General features: G+C 48.6%; 1 long non-coding RNA gene across 2 annotated transcripts; it reads right to left on the reverse strand.

Annotated features, from left to right (window-relative positions):
* Positions 1-937: 937 nt before the first annotated feature.
* Positions 938-13908, reverse strand: LOC113267779 (uncharacterized). Of its 2 annotated transcripts, none has more exons than XR_007191235.2 (3): positions 13801-13908; positions 13030-13078; positions 938-1088 (listed from the first exon to the last, which is right to left on the reverse strand). It is a non-coding gene; the product is annotated as an uncharacterized LOC113267779 (long non-coding RNA). The 2 variants fall into 2 exon arrangements; XR_003320941.3 differs by lacking the exon at positions 938-1088 and adding an exon at positions 7756-8612.
* Between the last annotated feature and the right edge of the window lie 216 nt (positions 13909-14124).

The following is a 14124-nucleotide window of genomic DNA, read 5'->3' on the forward strand; positions in this document are numbered from 1 at the left end:
GCTTAGATTTGTTCTGGTTTTGCTGTTTTGTCCCTGTCCTGTGGCGCTCGTCGCACAGGGGTCCCGGGTGCACATCTAGGCGGGAAACCCCAGAGTCCTGGGGAGCGTGCGCCTTCCCCTTTGCACGATAATGTCAAAATGCTTGAACCAGTTTACCTTCTGGCAGCAAAATCGAAGTTTCTTTTGTCCAAGATCCACGATGACACTTTGTACTGGCAGACCTTCTCATTTTGGGGGGTCTGGTCGTTGTCAAAAACAAAGATAAAACAAAACAAACAAAACCTGATCATGGATGGGGTTAGGCATCTTTTAAAAGTCCCTGGGCCATAGGAGTCTCCCCTTCCGTGAAATAGGTCTCCGAGGATTTGTCCGTTTTCCATCGGGTGGCTGTCTTCTTCCTTAACGACCTGTAGGTTTATTTAAATAGCCTAGACGGTATTCCTCGGTCGGTTGGAAGAATTGCCAGCACCTCTCCTGGGTTGTGGCTTGTCATTTAATGTTGTTGATCGCGTCTGTGAACGGACGGAAGTTTTTAATATGAACACGGTCACGTTCATCATAATTTTCTTCACGGTTTAAATCAGCAATGTTGAGTTGACTTTTTAGCAATGTGGCTCTTTGTTTAAAAGAAGCCATGGGGGCGCCTGGGTGGCTCAGTCGTTAAGCATCTGCCTTCGGCTCAGGGCGTGATCCCGACGTTTTGGGATCGAGCCCCGCATCGGGCTCCTCCCCTGGGAGCCTGCTTCTTCCTCTCCCACTCCCCCTGCTTGTGTTCCCTCTCTCAGGCTGTCTCCCTCTCTGTCAAGTAAATAAATAAAATCTTTAAAAATAAATAAATAAAAAGTAAAATAAAAAAATAAAATAAGCCATGTATGTACTCCATTATAGAATATTCCTTAAAGAAAACTAATTGCCATGGAGATTAGTGTTACATATATATATTTTTGAATGTTATATATTTTTTAAATAGTGAACAAAATAAACGCATAATGTTCAGTATTTAAATAATCAAATCTTGAGTCAGATGAGTGTGTGCCTCTTGATCTCGGGCTTGCGAGTTCGAGCCCCACATCAGGTGTAGAGATTACCTAAAAAAATAAAACTTCAAATAAATGAGTGAATGATGAACGAATGAATCTTTGTTGCAACAGCAACAGATCCCAGACAGGTAAAGACAAAAGAAATCAATGAGGACCAACACTAGGCCAGGATCCAGGACCCCTCTCCTCTTAGGCCACTTTTTTTTAAAATAAAATTAAGTCAATTCACTTTATAAAATAATTTTTTTTGTTTTGCAAAATAATCTCAGAATACTGATAAACAACCACCTCTGCTTCCACATTTAAAATATACATTTTTAAAAAGCAATCCATGCGCCCCATGTGGGGCTGAACTCATATCCAGAGTAGCGCCCTCTACCGGCTGAGCCAGCCAGGCGCCCCCAGATTTATTTTTAATTCATGCTTTCAGGAAAAGTAACTTTGGAAAGCTTAGTACTTGCTTTTAAAGGACAAATGTATAAATAACACCAAATCACACTATTTGGGAATGTTCTGGACCTTGGAATATTTTGACCCGATTTCCTTATTTTATGAAACGGGGACTGAAGTTCATCTTCTGAGGATCTTGACAGGCAAGAAACCGAGATGAAGACTTGCGGGGCGGGTGGCTGGGGTGGCTCCCGGCTGGCTCAGTCATGTGACTCTTGACGTCTGGGTTGTGAGTTCGAGCCCCACACTGGCGGTAGAGATTACTAAAAAATAAGTAAACTTAAAAAAAAAAAAAGTTGCCTGGAAGTGGGGGGAGGGGGGTTGTTGGTAAAAGCGAAGCCCTTCCACTTGGATGGGCTCCTCAGACATGGGCTGCCTGTCGGGGTGTGGCTGGCTGCAGACCTGACCCCCAGCCTTGCTCGAGGGGAAGAGCCAGCTCAGCCTAGACCATCCTTCCACCTGGGTCACACTCCAGCTGTCTGTTAAAACATGGGTACGGCCGTTGGTCTGCCTGTGTGTGCTGCTTGCCAGGGGGTGGGGGTCGTGGGGTGGAGAGGGCACCTGCCCACTGGGCCCCCTCAGCTTTTCAGCCTTGAAGCCACACCCCAGGGAGCCAGGGCTGGGGAAGTCTCCGTGAACCCTATTTCCCCAGGAAGCCCCCTCCCATGGTTCTCCAGAGTACTCCTGCCTACAGTCCAACCAGATGGAGGCCCCAGACATCTGAGAACCCTCATCCCTGCTCCCCCACTTTGCCTCAGATAGGGGACAAGATGACACCCCAGACCCAAGTCCTGGGGTGTTTCCTGGAAAAGCAGACATATAGGGGGTCTAGGGGGTCTATCTAAAGATGAAGGCCAATGGGTGGGGTCCTGCAGCCTCTGGGGACATCAGCTTCCTGTAGGTGTAGAATCCTGGTGCTGCCATTTCCTGTCTTTGTAACCTTGGACGGCTTTCACTGCTCTGGGCCTCAGTTTCCCTCTCTGGGGGAGCACAAGGAGATAGCATTTTCTTCGGAGTTCACAGGGAGCCTGGCATGCTGTGAACACTCTGTAGGAGCGGTAACTATGTTCTCTCCAAGTGGGGAATCGCCAGGGATTTATACCAGAGGCTGGGAACCAAGGGGCAGGGCTCCCTGAGGCAGAACATTCCAGTGCATTGCAAGCGCTTACCAGCCCAACCGGGCAGGCTGTCCAAACGCCCCCAGGTTGATTCACCCACCCCCGGGCCTGATGTCAGCCCCCACCCAGAGCACTGGTCCCCCGTTAGCACCGTGGCTGGGTCCTCAGCTCCTGCTTTCCTGGCTTCTCTCTCTCCTGTGCCCTGTGCTCCAGTCCGAAGGTCACCTGCCCCCCCCCCCCCCCCCCCCCCCGCCCCCAGGCCCTGACTTCCTGCAGCCGGGAGGGCCGATGGGCCCAGGGCTGTTAGGAGTCTTGAGCTCTCCTCCTCCCACCTCTGAGTCCAGGCTAAAGCAAACTGCCAGGCCCCCGGCAGGACTGATTCTAGTAGATTCCCAGATGGTCCATTTAAGCCGGGAATGCTCGACTTCCTGTTTGGTTTTAGGTCAGCAGTTCCTAAACCAGAGCTTTCTTTCCCATAAAAAGTACTTCTTCAGGTTACTGACACTGTTACGCCAGCGTGAAAACCAGGGAAATGTGGGACATTTTTAAAATTTGGATCAAAATGAAAATGAAGGCCGGCCCAAGGAAGAAGTGGAGGTTTAGAGCTCCGGTCTGGCCTGGTGACCTGGGTTCAAATCCCAACCTCCCCTCCCCCCCCCCGCCCCCGCCAGGCACTTGCTAGCTGCCTGGCTTTGGGCAAATGGTTCACAGCCTCGATGAGGGGCTCTCGTGTATTAAGCATAGGAATAAGGATTTCTTCACTAATGACTTGTAGAGGTCAAGTAAAATGTCACAGGAAATGGCTTCTAGCACACGCCTGGCAGAGAAAAAACACTCAACGTCCGAAGAAACAGAATTTCTCCCTGACCCAGGGCCACTCAGCTCACCCGTGAGGATGTGCCAGGGCTCCCCGCCACCTGGTCCAACATTCTCTCCAATCGAGGCTGTACAGTGTGGTCAGAAGAGAGAATAAGACCAAGTGCGAGGCAAACATTCATGAGAAAAATGGTTGGCGAAGAAATTGTTTGAAGAGAAGGCATCAGAAGGACTAAGGAAAAAAAAAATCTTGGAATTTCCAAGAAGCAACTCCAGGCATCAACCTGAATCCTTCTCTAATTATAATTAAGAAAGAAATCCATGTCATTTTTCCAGGAATTTCCACATCTTTGGAAGGAGTGCGATTGGACACAGAATGAGAAATATTCCACCAACCTATAAGGTCTCCATTCGTCGTGATGGAAGTTTCTATGGGTCCCTGAAAAAAAATCTGTAATGCCTTTTGCTGAGTGAAAGAAGCCAGTCTGAAGAAGCCAGACACTGTATGATGCTAACCCTATGACATTCTGGAAAAGGCAAAACCGGGGAGAACATACAAAGATTAGTGGTTGCAGGGGGCTGTGTAGAGGGGAGGAGGAGGGTGGAGGGTTACACAGGTGAACAGCAGGTGATTTTTAGGGAGGTGAAACTATTCTGTACGAGACTGAAATGGGGGGAACATACATGACATTATTAGTCAAGACCCACGCAAGTGAACATAAAGGGGGAAGCTTAATGCAAACAATGGCCTTTAATTAATACCAATATACTGATACTGATCCATTAATTATAATAAATGGGGGCACCTGGGTGGCTCAGTCGGGTAAGCGTCTCATTGATTTTTTTAAGGAGATTAAGAGACAGCACACAAGCAGGGGGGAAGGGACAAAGGGAGAGGGAGAAGCAGACTCTCTGCTCCATCCCAGGACTCCCAGATCAGGACCTGAGCCAAAGGCAGAGGCTTAACCAACCGAGCCACCCAGGAGCCCGAAGCATCTGACTCTTGATCTCAGCTCAGGTCTTGATCTCAGGGTCATGAGTTCAAGCCCCGCATTGGGCTCCGCATTGGGCGTGGCACCTACTTTAAAAAAATAAATAAATCGAAGCATTTATTAAAAAAAATTGTAATAAATGTCCCACATTCACCTAAGATGTTACTAATAGGGGAAACTGCGTGAGAGGGGAGGGGGTACATGGGAACTCTCCGTACTATCTGCTTAATTGTCTGAAAATCCAAAACCATTCTGTAACATACTGTCTACGAATTCCAAAATTTTGTACTTGCAGGAATTGTGATGTGGTGGAGAGAATACCTGACCAGGTGACGGGGAACCCTGACAGATTATCACTTGATTAGCCTAAGTGGCCCCGGGGCAAACCCCTTGCCCTCTGAGCCTGAGTTTTCTCTTCTTTAAAAAGTGGCTCAGTCAGTTAAGGGCCTGCCTTCCGCTCAGGTCCTGATCCCAGGGTCCTGGTGTCAAGCCCCTCATTGGGCTCCCTGCTGGGGCGGGGATGTCTGCTTCTCTGTCTCCCTCTGCCCCTCCTGCTCAAGCTTGCTCTCTGCCTCTCTCTCTCCCAAATTAATAAATAAATTTAAAAATCTTTTTTTTTTTTTTTTCTTTTAAAGGAGGGCATTGGGCTGGATTACCTCTAAAAGTCTCCCTCTGCCTATTGAAAAGCCTGGACTTTCACGACATTTCAGAAGGATAAAAGAGTGCAAGTCTGGGTGTCTCAGGAAACAGTCCTATGAATAAAGTTCAGGGAATGGGCACTGCCACTGGTTTCGTCCCTAGAACCCCCAGAAGGTATAGAAAATGCCAAATCTCCCGCCCTGGGTCACCTTGATCGGCCAATTCAAATTTCCTCTAAAAACCACGCGGGAGGCGACAGCAACCAAAACACTAAACTGCCTCTGGTCTCTACCAGCTGGCGGGGGTTTTTTTCCTCCCTAGCTCGGCCTAGAAACTCATATTTTATTCATGAAAATTCGAGGCCCTGGGAGGCCTCGGCATAAACAGGATGTAAATATTTGCGGGTGGTGGGGGAGAGGTGGTATTTGAGCAGGGACTGTCCTAAGCGGGGGACCTCGGGGCGCTGCTTACTTGGGACCCGCCCACCTCATCTCCTCTATAGGTTGGGTGTGGGGGGCATGTGCAGGCTGTACCCCTGATTGGAGACCGGATTGGGAATCCAGTACCCTCCAAGTGAGACGGGGTGTGGCTTAACCTTCTGGTGCCCCCCCATCCCCCTAATCATCAGCGTTCCTTCACCCCGCTTTTCTCAGTTCAAGACTTAGGACTGGCTTTCTGGCCCTTGCAGACGTGCCTGGCCCCCTCTCCAGCCCCTCACCTGCGCTACTGGGGCCGCCCCACCTCTGGGGCGCCTGCTTGGTTCTCAGGGCCGGCCCGGGCATCACTGCCTCCAAGAAACTGTCCCAGATGCTTCTCCTCGAAGTATGGGCTCAGAGACGCTCTCCTCCACCCATGGCATCTGCCCTGCTGAGCTGAAGCCCTTCCTCATTGTATCCCACACTCCCACAGGCCCTGACTTTGGTCCTGTTCACTAAATAAATACTTGTTGAATAAATGAACAGGTGCATGGATGGGTGGATGGATAAAGGCATGGCCCAATTACCACCTGTGTCTCTGGCCATTTGTCTCTTGCTCGTGTCCCCCGCCACCCCACCCCCCACAGCCTGTGCATTACACCCCCGCACCTAGGACACTTCCTGGGGCATAATAAAACACAGTCTTGGTGGAACCTTGCAGGGTATCTAGTTAAACCCTGCACCCCACCACCTTTGGTGTGAGGCAAACATTTCAATCTGTGAGACGCACCCTCTTGCAGCTGATGCCCTTGGGGCTTCCTGAAGAATGCTGTGTGTGCACAAACGCCCATGAGTGGGCATGCCTGGGCTAAGCTTAACTTTCGAATGTTCCTGACGCCTTCTTCAGATAGTGAGACCCATACTTGGCTATCTCTGGGATTCGGGAAAACAAAATGCACCTCCAAATTGGAGTACCGGCAGGTCACACTGGACCCAAGAGAAGCACCCCATTTGCAGTGGAGATGGTATTGAAATGGAGGGCGTGACCTCACACCGAAAAGAATGTCCTGGGGAGATGGGTACAGAAAGGAACGTTAAACTGCCTCGGTGAGGTTTTTAAAAATGCGGCAAGTCAGCCCCTAATTGCTCCTGTGTGGACATGTAGTTTTTCTCAGTTACAGGGCTTCTTAGATTAAAGTGGGCTCCCTGATCTAGCTGTCCAAATGTTCCATGCCACAGAGAACCCAATAGTGAGTGAGAGAAAGAAAGAAAGAAAGAAAGAAAGAAAGAAAGAAAGAAAGAAAGAAAGAGAGAAAGAAATGAAGGGAGGGAAGGAGGAGGGAGGGAGGAAGAAAAGAAAAGGAAGGAAGGAAAGAAGAAAAGAAAATAAAAGAAAAAAGAGAAGAGAAAAGAAAAGAAAAGAGAAAAAGAAAAAGAGGGGCGCCTGTGTGGCTCAGTTGGTTAAGCAACTGCCTTCGGCTCAGGTCATGATCCCAGGGTCCTGGGATCGAGCCCCGTGTCTGGCTGCCTGCTCAGCGAGGAGCCTGCTTCTCCCTCTCCCTCTGCCTGCTGCTCCGCCTGCTTGTGCTCTGTCTCTGTCAAATAAGTAAATAAAATCTTTAAAAAAAAGAAAAGGAAAGGAAATAGTCCTACAGAGCAGCCTAAAGGGCCTGGGCTAGCACTCACGTTTCTGCCGGGAGAGTCCCCACATCCCCACTCACACTGCGGTCCCCGTTTATCCGTTTATTGGGGTCTTAGGGCAGAGGTTCATTCCTGCTGCGTGTCCAGGCCCCCAGACCTACTACATCAGAACCTTGGGGTGCCCCCCCCGCCAGCCTCAGCATTTGTGTCAAACCCTCTCGGTGATTCTATGCAGCCAGGCTTGAGAACCTTGACCGCTGCTTCCTGAGACTGACTGCCTTTGTCCTGCTCCCAGCTCATACCCATGTCGCTGTCCCACACCTGACGGAGCAAGACTTTAGATAGGACAGTTCTTATTTCGGGGGCGCCCTGCTGGTTCAGTCCACGGAACCTGTGACTCTTGATCTCAGGGCTGTGAGTTTGAGCCCCGTGGTGGGCGTAGAGATGACTTACAAATAAACCCTGAGGGGCGCCTGGGTGGCTCCGTCGGTTAAGCATCTGACTCTTGATTTCAGCTCAGGTCACGATCTCAGGGTCCTAAGATTGAGCCCCGTGTCGGACTCTGTGCTGGATTCTCTCTCTCCTTCTTGCTCTGCCCCTCCCTGCTTGTGTTCTCGAAATAAATAAGTAAACTTGAAAAAAAAGACATTGGATTACATTTTTTTTTTCTGTGACTCTTTTTTGTACGGAGACTTTTCCCGGTCAGCATCCATGAACGACCTTCATTTTTCATTTTTTAGTGACCATGTAGTGTGAATAGAGCACAATTTACTTCCCCCTTCCACCGACGGATGGACTTCTCTATCAGTTCCTGCCTTCCCTGTTCTAGACGGCTGCAGCGAGTATCATCATACATAGGTCTTTGTGCATGTGTGTAAGCATTTCTGTAAGACAAGTTTCCAGAAACAAATTCTGGGTCCAAGAATGTATACTTCTAAAGCATTGCTAGAGGGGCGCCTGGGTGGCTCAGTCAGTTGAGCGTCTGACTCTTGATTTTGGCTCAGGTCACGATCTCAGGGTCGTGGGATTGAGCCCCACGTCGGGCTCTGCACTCAGTGAGGAGTCTGCTGGAGATTCTCTCTCCCTCTCTCTCTGCCTGTCCCCCTGCTTGCATGAGAAATAAATAAATCTTAAAAAAAATAAAAATAAAGCATTGCCAGCTGACAAACTGTTTTCCCAAAGAGCTTTACAATTTGCACAGAACAGAAAAACAGGCAAACAGATAAGTCACAGAAGAGAAATATAAAAGGTCAATGCATATATTAAAATGTGCTTATCAAGAAAGTGAAAATTATGAAGCCAATATAACACCGTGTGTTAACTAACTGGAATTAGAATAAAAACTTGGGGCGCCTGGGTGGCTCAGTCAGTGAAGCGTCTGCCTTCAGCTCAGGTCATGATCTCAGGGTCCTGGGATCGAGCCCCGTGTCTGGCTGCCTGCTCAGTAGGGAGCCTGCTGCTCCTTCTGCCTCTGTCCCTCCCGTCGCTCATGCTCCCTATCTGTCAAATAAATAAATACGATCTTTAAAATAAAATAAAATAAAATAAAATAAAATAAAATAAAATAAAATAAAATAAAATAAAGTGAAAATTAAAGCACTAATGATATATACGTACATGTTATATGTCACGTACGCTATGCCTGTCGCAGCTAATGTGCATATGTGTATATAGGTTTGCACACCACATTGACAACCAAACAGAAATATGCACTCTTGGGAAGCCTGGCCGGCTCAGTCGGTGCAGTGTGCAATTCTTGATCTCAGGGTTGTGAGTTCGAGCCCCACGATGGGCGTAGAGATGACTTAAAATAATACAAAATCTTGGGGCGCCTGGGTGGCACAGCGGTTAAGCGTCTGCCTTCGGCTCAGGGCGTGATCTCAGTGTTCTGGGATCGAGCCCCACATCAGGCTTTTCCGCTATGAGCCTGCTTCTTCCTCTCCCACTCCCCCTGCTTGTGTTCCCTCTCTCGCTGGCTGTCTCTGTCTCTGTCGAATAAATAAATAAAATCTTTAAAAAAAAAAATACAAAATCTTAAAAAATAGAAATCGGCACTCCTATCTCGCACCAGCCACTGATGGAGGGATAACTAGCCAGAACTGAACGAGCTTGGTGCTCTGGTCCCCTGCCCCTCCGCAGATGAAACAGCAGCCACAGGAAGGCCGGGGCGGACACGCTGACCGAGAACAGGAAGAAGGGCCAGCTTGGATGAATAAACAACCGAAACAAAATTAGAAGTAAGGAGTCCAAACAGCCTAGCGGCCCAGGCTCCATAGTGTGGGGCGAACAGCCCACCAGGGCCGCGCGTAGCCTCGGGATCAGGCCCACGACGCAGCACACAGACCCCATGGCCCCAAAGCGCTGGGAAAAATTCTGTCCCTTTTTATCCCCCCAAGAAGGCAAGGAAGTGTGTGAAGCAGTTTTCAAAGTTTCTCAATTGTTAAAATTTAACAACGTAGTTAAAACGAACAACTTTGCATACAGAAGGCACTTAACTGGAACGCGTACTTCCCTCAGAGCCTGTCCTCTGAGAGGGTTATGAAAGCATCGCTACTCCGGATTTGCTTACAGCAGGGCAGGCTCTCCTTGGAACCAGCAGCCTTACGCACCCTAAAACACCACCTTGGGAGGAAAAGTCACGGTCTTTTAAAAGACGCATCTCAGGGTCAGGTGTAGATATCTGTCCACGCCCCTCAAAGTCCAGGGGGTCAGACTGGAGCTTTCCTGCTGAGAGGCGGAAACATTTAAAAATCACGAGTCGTCTCTGGACACGTTTGCTGTGGGTGGATTTAAGCCTGGGCTGGGCTTCCTTGGAAGGCCTAGCTCACGGGGCATCTCCCTGTGGGGCCTGGGCCGCTCCGTCAGGTCTCCAGGTGTCGCCTGTAACTTGGGGGACACCTGTCCACCTGCCAGGCTGCTCGGATCACGAAGCTCCTGTCAGACTCGCTTTGCCTCACCCCTGTGGTCAGAACAGTGCTCACACAGGGCTGCTCCCTTGTGGACTTCCCACGTGAGAGTCGCGTCCCGGCTCCACGGTGAGGACTGTCATTGTCAAAGGGGCTGCCTTCTTTGGGATGCCTGTGGAGAGAGGCCCAGCCGGGGGTTACCCCGTGACCTCGTTAACCAGAACGACAGGAGCAAGTCACACACTTAGAGGCACACACCAGACCTGGGGGGCTGGGGGGAGACTCCAGGAGAGGCAGGGACAGGCACAGAGGGAGGGCCTTTCAGGTGGTAGGTGCGCCTCCTCTGTGGCCTCCTCTGTGGACAGACTGACCTTAACAAAGGCCCCCAGGAAGCTCCTGGAGAGGCCAAGATGTCCTCAGAGGGGCAGACGTGGGAGCAGCTGCTCAGACGCAGTGAGGAACACTGGCTCTGGGCCAGACCACCAGGCTGGATCCCGGCTCCGTGTCCCACTCACCAAAAGACCGGGGGTTGGGAGGCCTGGGTGGCTCAGTCGGTTAAGCGTGTGCCTCCGGCTCAGGTCATGATCCCGGGGTCCTGGGATCGAGTCCCGCATTGGGCTCCTTGCTCAGCGGGGTGTCCGCTTCTCCCTCTGCCTGCCACTCTCCCTTGCTTGTGCTCTCTCTGACAAATAAATAAAATCTAAAAAAGAAAAAAAGACCGGGGGTACCAATTTCCACATCTGCAATGACAACGATGTCCTTTACCCAAGCCAATTGCTAGTTACTATCACTGAACCTCAGTGGGGCCTGAAGACTGTCACCAGCCCCACACTCACTGTGGGGACAGCAGGCAGAGAGGCAGCTGTCCGAGCTGGAAGGAGCAGGCCCAAGGTGGAGAGCTGGGATGCTTGACTGGCCATTTGTGGCCCAGCCTCGCAGAATCTCAGTGGCCCGGGGTTTTCTCATCTGTAATAATAACAGTACTTGACCACAGAGTAGCACTTTATTTTTTATTCTTCTTTTAAAGATTTTTTATTTATTTGAGAGAGAAAGAGCACAAGCGGGAAGAGGGGCAGAGGGAGAGGGACAAGCAGGCCCCCCACTAAGCGTAGAGCCTGATAGACACGGGGCTTGATCCCAGGACCCCGAGATCTTGACCTGAGCCGAAGGCAGACGCTTAACTGACTGAGCCACCCAGAGGTCCCCACACGTATTTATTTATTTATATTATTATTTATTATTTTTATTTTTTTACGTAATCTCTACGCCCAACATGGGGCTTGAACCTACGATCCTGAGATCAAAAGTCACACGCTCTTCTGACTGAGCCAGCCAGGCGCCCTTTGATGATACTTTTAAAGGTCATTTTAGATACGGTATAATGAAAATCTCTTAAACATTTTAAACTACATTTATAAATTTAATATGTTTGATTTCCACTAAGTATCTCAGTTTAGACAAACCTTCTAAGTTCTTAAATATATCTCATAAATCTATTAAACTTAGAATATGTCCAATCTCCAGTTCCCTTAAATATTCTAATACTATTTATAAGTTTAGTAAGATTTTAACCTCAAATCACAAGTTTAACTTATTTCAATTTTACATTTTACTTTATTTTTAAAGATTTTATTTATTTACTGGGGGGGTGGAGCAGAGGGAGAGGGACAGGCAGACTCCATGATGAGCAGGGAGCCTGACTCAGGGCTCCATCCCATGACCCTAAGGTCTGGACCTGAGCTAAAACCAAGAGTCAGGCGATTAACCAACTGAGCCACCCAGGTGCCCCTCCACTTTACATTTTAAATTAGAATCATAAAGTTTCCTTGGTAGACACTAGTATGCCAAGTTCTCTTAAGCATTTCAAATCCTTAAAATACCAAATATACAATGATCATACATGAGGGGTACAGAAAAATACTATTGTAAACTTTTGACTTACTTCATCATGTCTGTATTTCTGAAACTCCCTGGGATTATTCATTTATTCAAAAAATATTTATCAGTGACACCTGAAACTAAAGGAACATTGTGCATCAACTATACTCAAAAAAAAAAAAAAAAAGGAAAACTTATTCTTATTGCCAAAAATTATCTATCTATCTGTCTATCTCAAAGTCTGCTAAATGCTTGGTACTGTTCAGGCACTGACAACAGCAGTGACTAAGATGGAGAAAATCCTCGCCATCACGAAATATACTCTAATGGGGGACACAATACACAATACATATTTAATATGTATTTATCGACTGGAGTTATATGTTACAGAAGAAAAAGGAAAGCAGGGTAGGGAAAGGGACTGGTGGGAGGAAGGGAACAGGGAAGCCTCAATGAATAGATAATATGGAGAAGAGTCCAGGATGAGGCAAGGGAACAAGCCATGTGGACATCCGAGGAAAGAACATTCTAGGCCGAGGGAATAGCAAGTACAAAGGTCCTGAGGTAGGGATGTGCTAGGCCCTTCTCATTTAGAGCAAGGAAGCCCTTGTGCCTAGAATAGTGTATGAGGGCGAGGGTAGTAGAAAGGGAGGTCAGGGAGATGGCCTTGTGGAGGCAAAACGTATGGGGCCCTGTAGGGTTTGGGTTTTTCCCTCTACCTTGACCCCGAACATTCTGTGAGGATTTATCTGGAGACCTTCTCCAGAAGGTCATTCTAATGACCCTTATTAAATTGAAGATGCTCTTGTTGGGACCCAGCAATTCCGTTTCTATCTAAGCTAGAGAAATGATATCAGAAACACAATGGAGGGGCACCTGGGTGGCTTAGTCTGTTAAGTGTCTGAGTCTTGATTTCTGCTCAGGTCATGATCTCAGGGTTGTGAGACTGAGCTCCGTGCTGGACGTGGAGCCTGCTTAAGATTCCCTCTCTCCCTTTCCGTCTGCCCCTCCCCACCCCAGCCTGCTTGCATGCACTCTCTAAAAAGAGAAAAAGAAAAAGTACGAAAGCATCTAAAACATACAGGCTCGAGGCTCAGATCACATAGTGCAGATCCAGACTCCCCCCTACTCACCAAGAGACCTTGGGGACAAAGCTTGACCTCTCTGCCCCGGGTTCCTCTTCTGTAAAGTGGGGGTAGAAGAGAGAAAAGGAAAGAATGGGGTAGAGCCTGTTAGCAGTATCCATATGTTTTCTTTTTAAAAAAGAGGCAAAATTTTAACATCTGTCTTGGTGGATGATACATGAATGTTGATATTGTTTTCAGTATGTTTCATATGTTTTATAATTTTAGACATTAAAAGATCACAAAACAAACCCTCGACATACACTTTTCTTTTTTTTCATTGAGTTTTTAGTTTTAATTCCAATGTAGTGAACATACAGTGTTCTAGTAGTTTCAGGTGTACAATATTGATTTAACAATTCTGTTCGTTACTCAGTCCTCATCATGATAAGCGACTCACGCTTTTCTCTACAAGAACCCTTGCCTCCCTCCACGCCACTTACCACGTGGCAACAAGAGACCCGAAACATAAACTGGGCCTTGTTGGGGGGCCTCCGTGGCTCAGTCGGTTGAGCACTTGACTCTTGGTTTCTGCTCAGGTCATGATTTCAGGGTCCTGGGATCGAGCCCCGTGTCGGGCTCTGAGCTCAGCAGGGAGCCTGCATCTCTCTCCCTCTCCCTCTGCCCCTCCCCCTGCTCGCACTCTCTTTCTCTCTCTAAAATAAATAAATCTTTAAACAGAACAAAAACTGGGCCTTGTTGTTTTCACTTAACCTCTCTTATCCTGCACAGTCTGGCCTCCGCAGGCCTCCTTCGTCTCTGATCCTGATTCACGCTCACCCGGAATCCTCCAGCCACTGCGTACTCGTCAGGTCCGTCAGGCCTTGTCAGGCCCCAGGGATGCACTGGTGACCAGGATGGAGGGAGCACCTGTTCTCAAAGAGCTGCCATTCTAGTGGGGAAACAAACAATAAACAAGGCAATAAATCCAGATAATTGTGAGTAAGCACACTACAGAAAGAAACGGGGTCTTGGGAGAGAGAGAGACAGCAATGGAAGACAGGGAGGGCATTGGGGGGCACCTTCCAGGCAAAGCCAACAGGCACCCAGCTCTCAGATTCAGGTTCAGATCTTGGGTCAAATGCCCCCTCCCCAGCAAAGCCC

This window comes from Ursus arctos, unplaced genomic scaffold, assembly GCF_023065955.2.
Source record: "Ursus arctos isolate Adak ecotype North America unplaced genomic scaffold, UrsArc2.0 scaffold_2, whole genome shotgun sequence".
In the NCBI taxonomy this organism is placed as follows: domain Eukaryota; kingdom Metazoa; phylum Chordata; class Mammalia; order Carnivora; family Ursidae; genus Ursus; species Ursus arctos.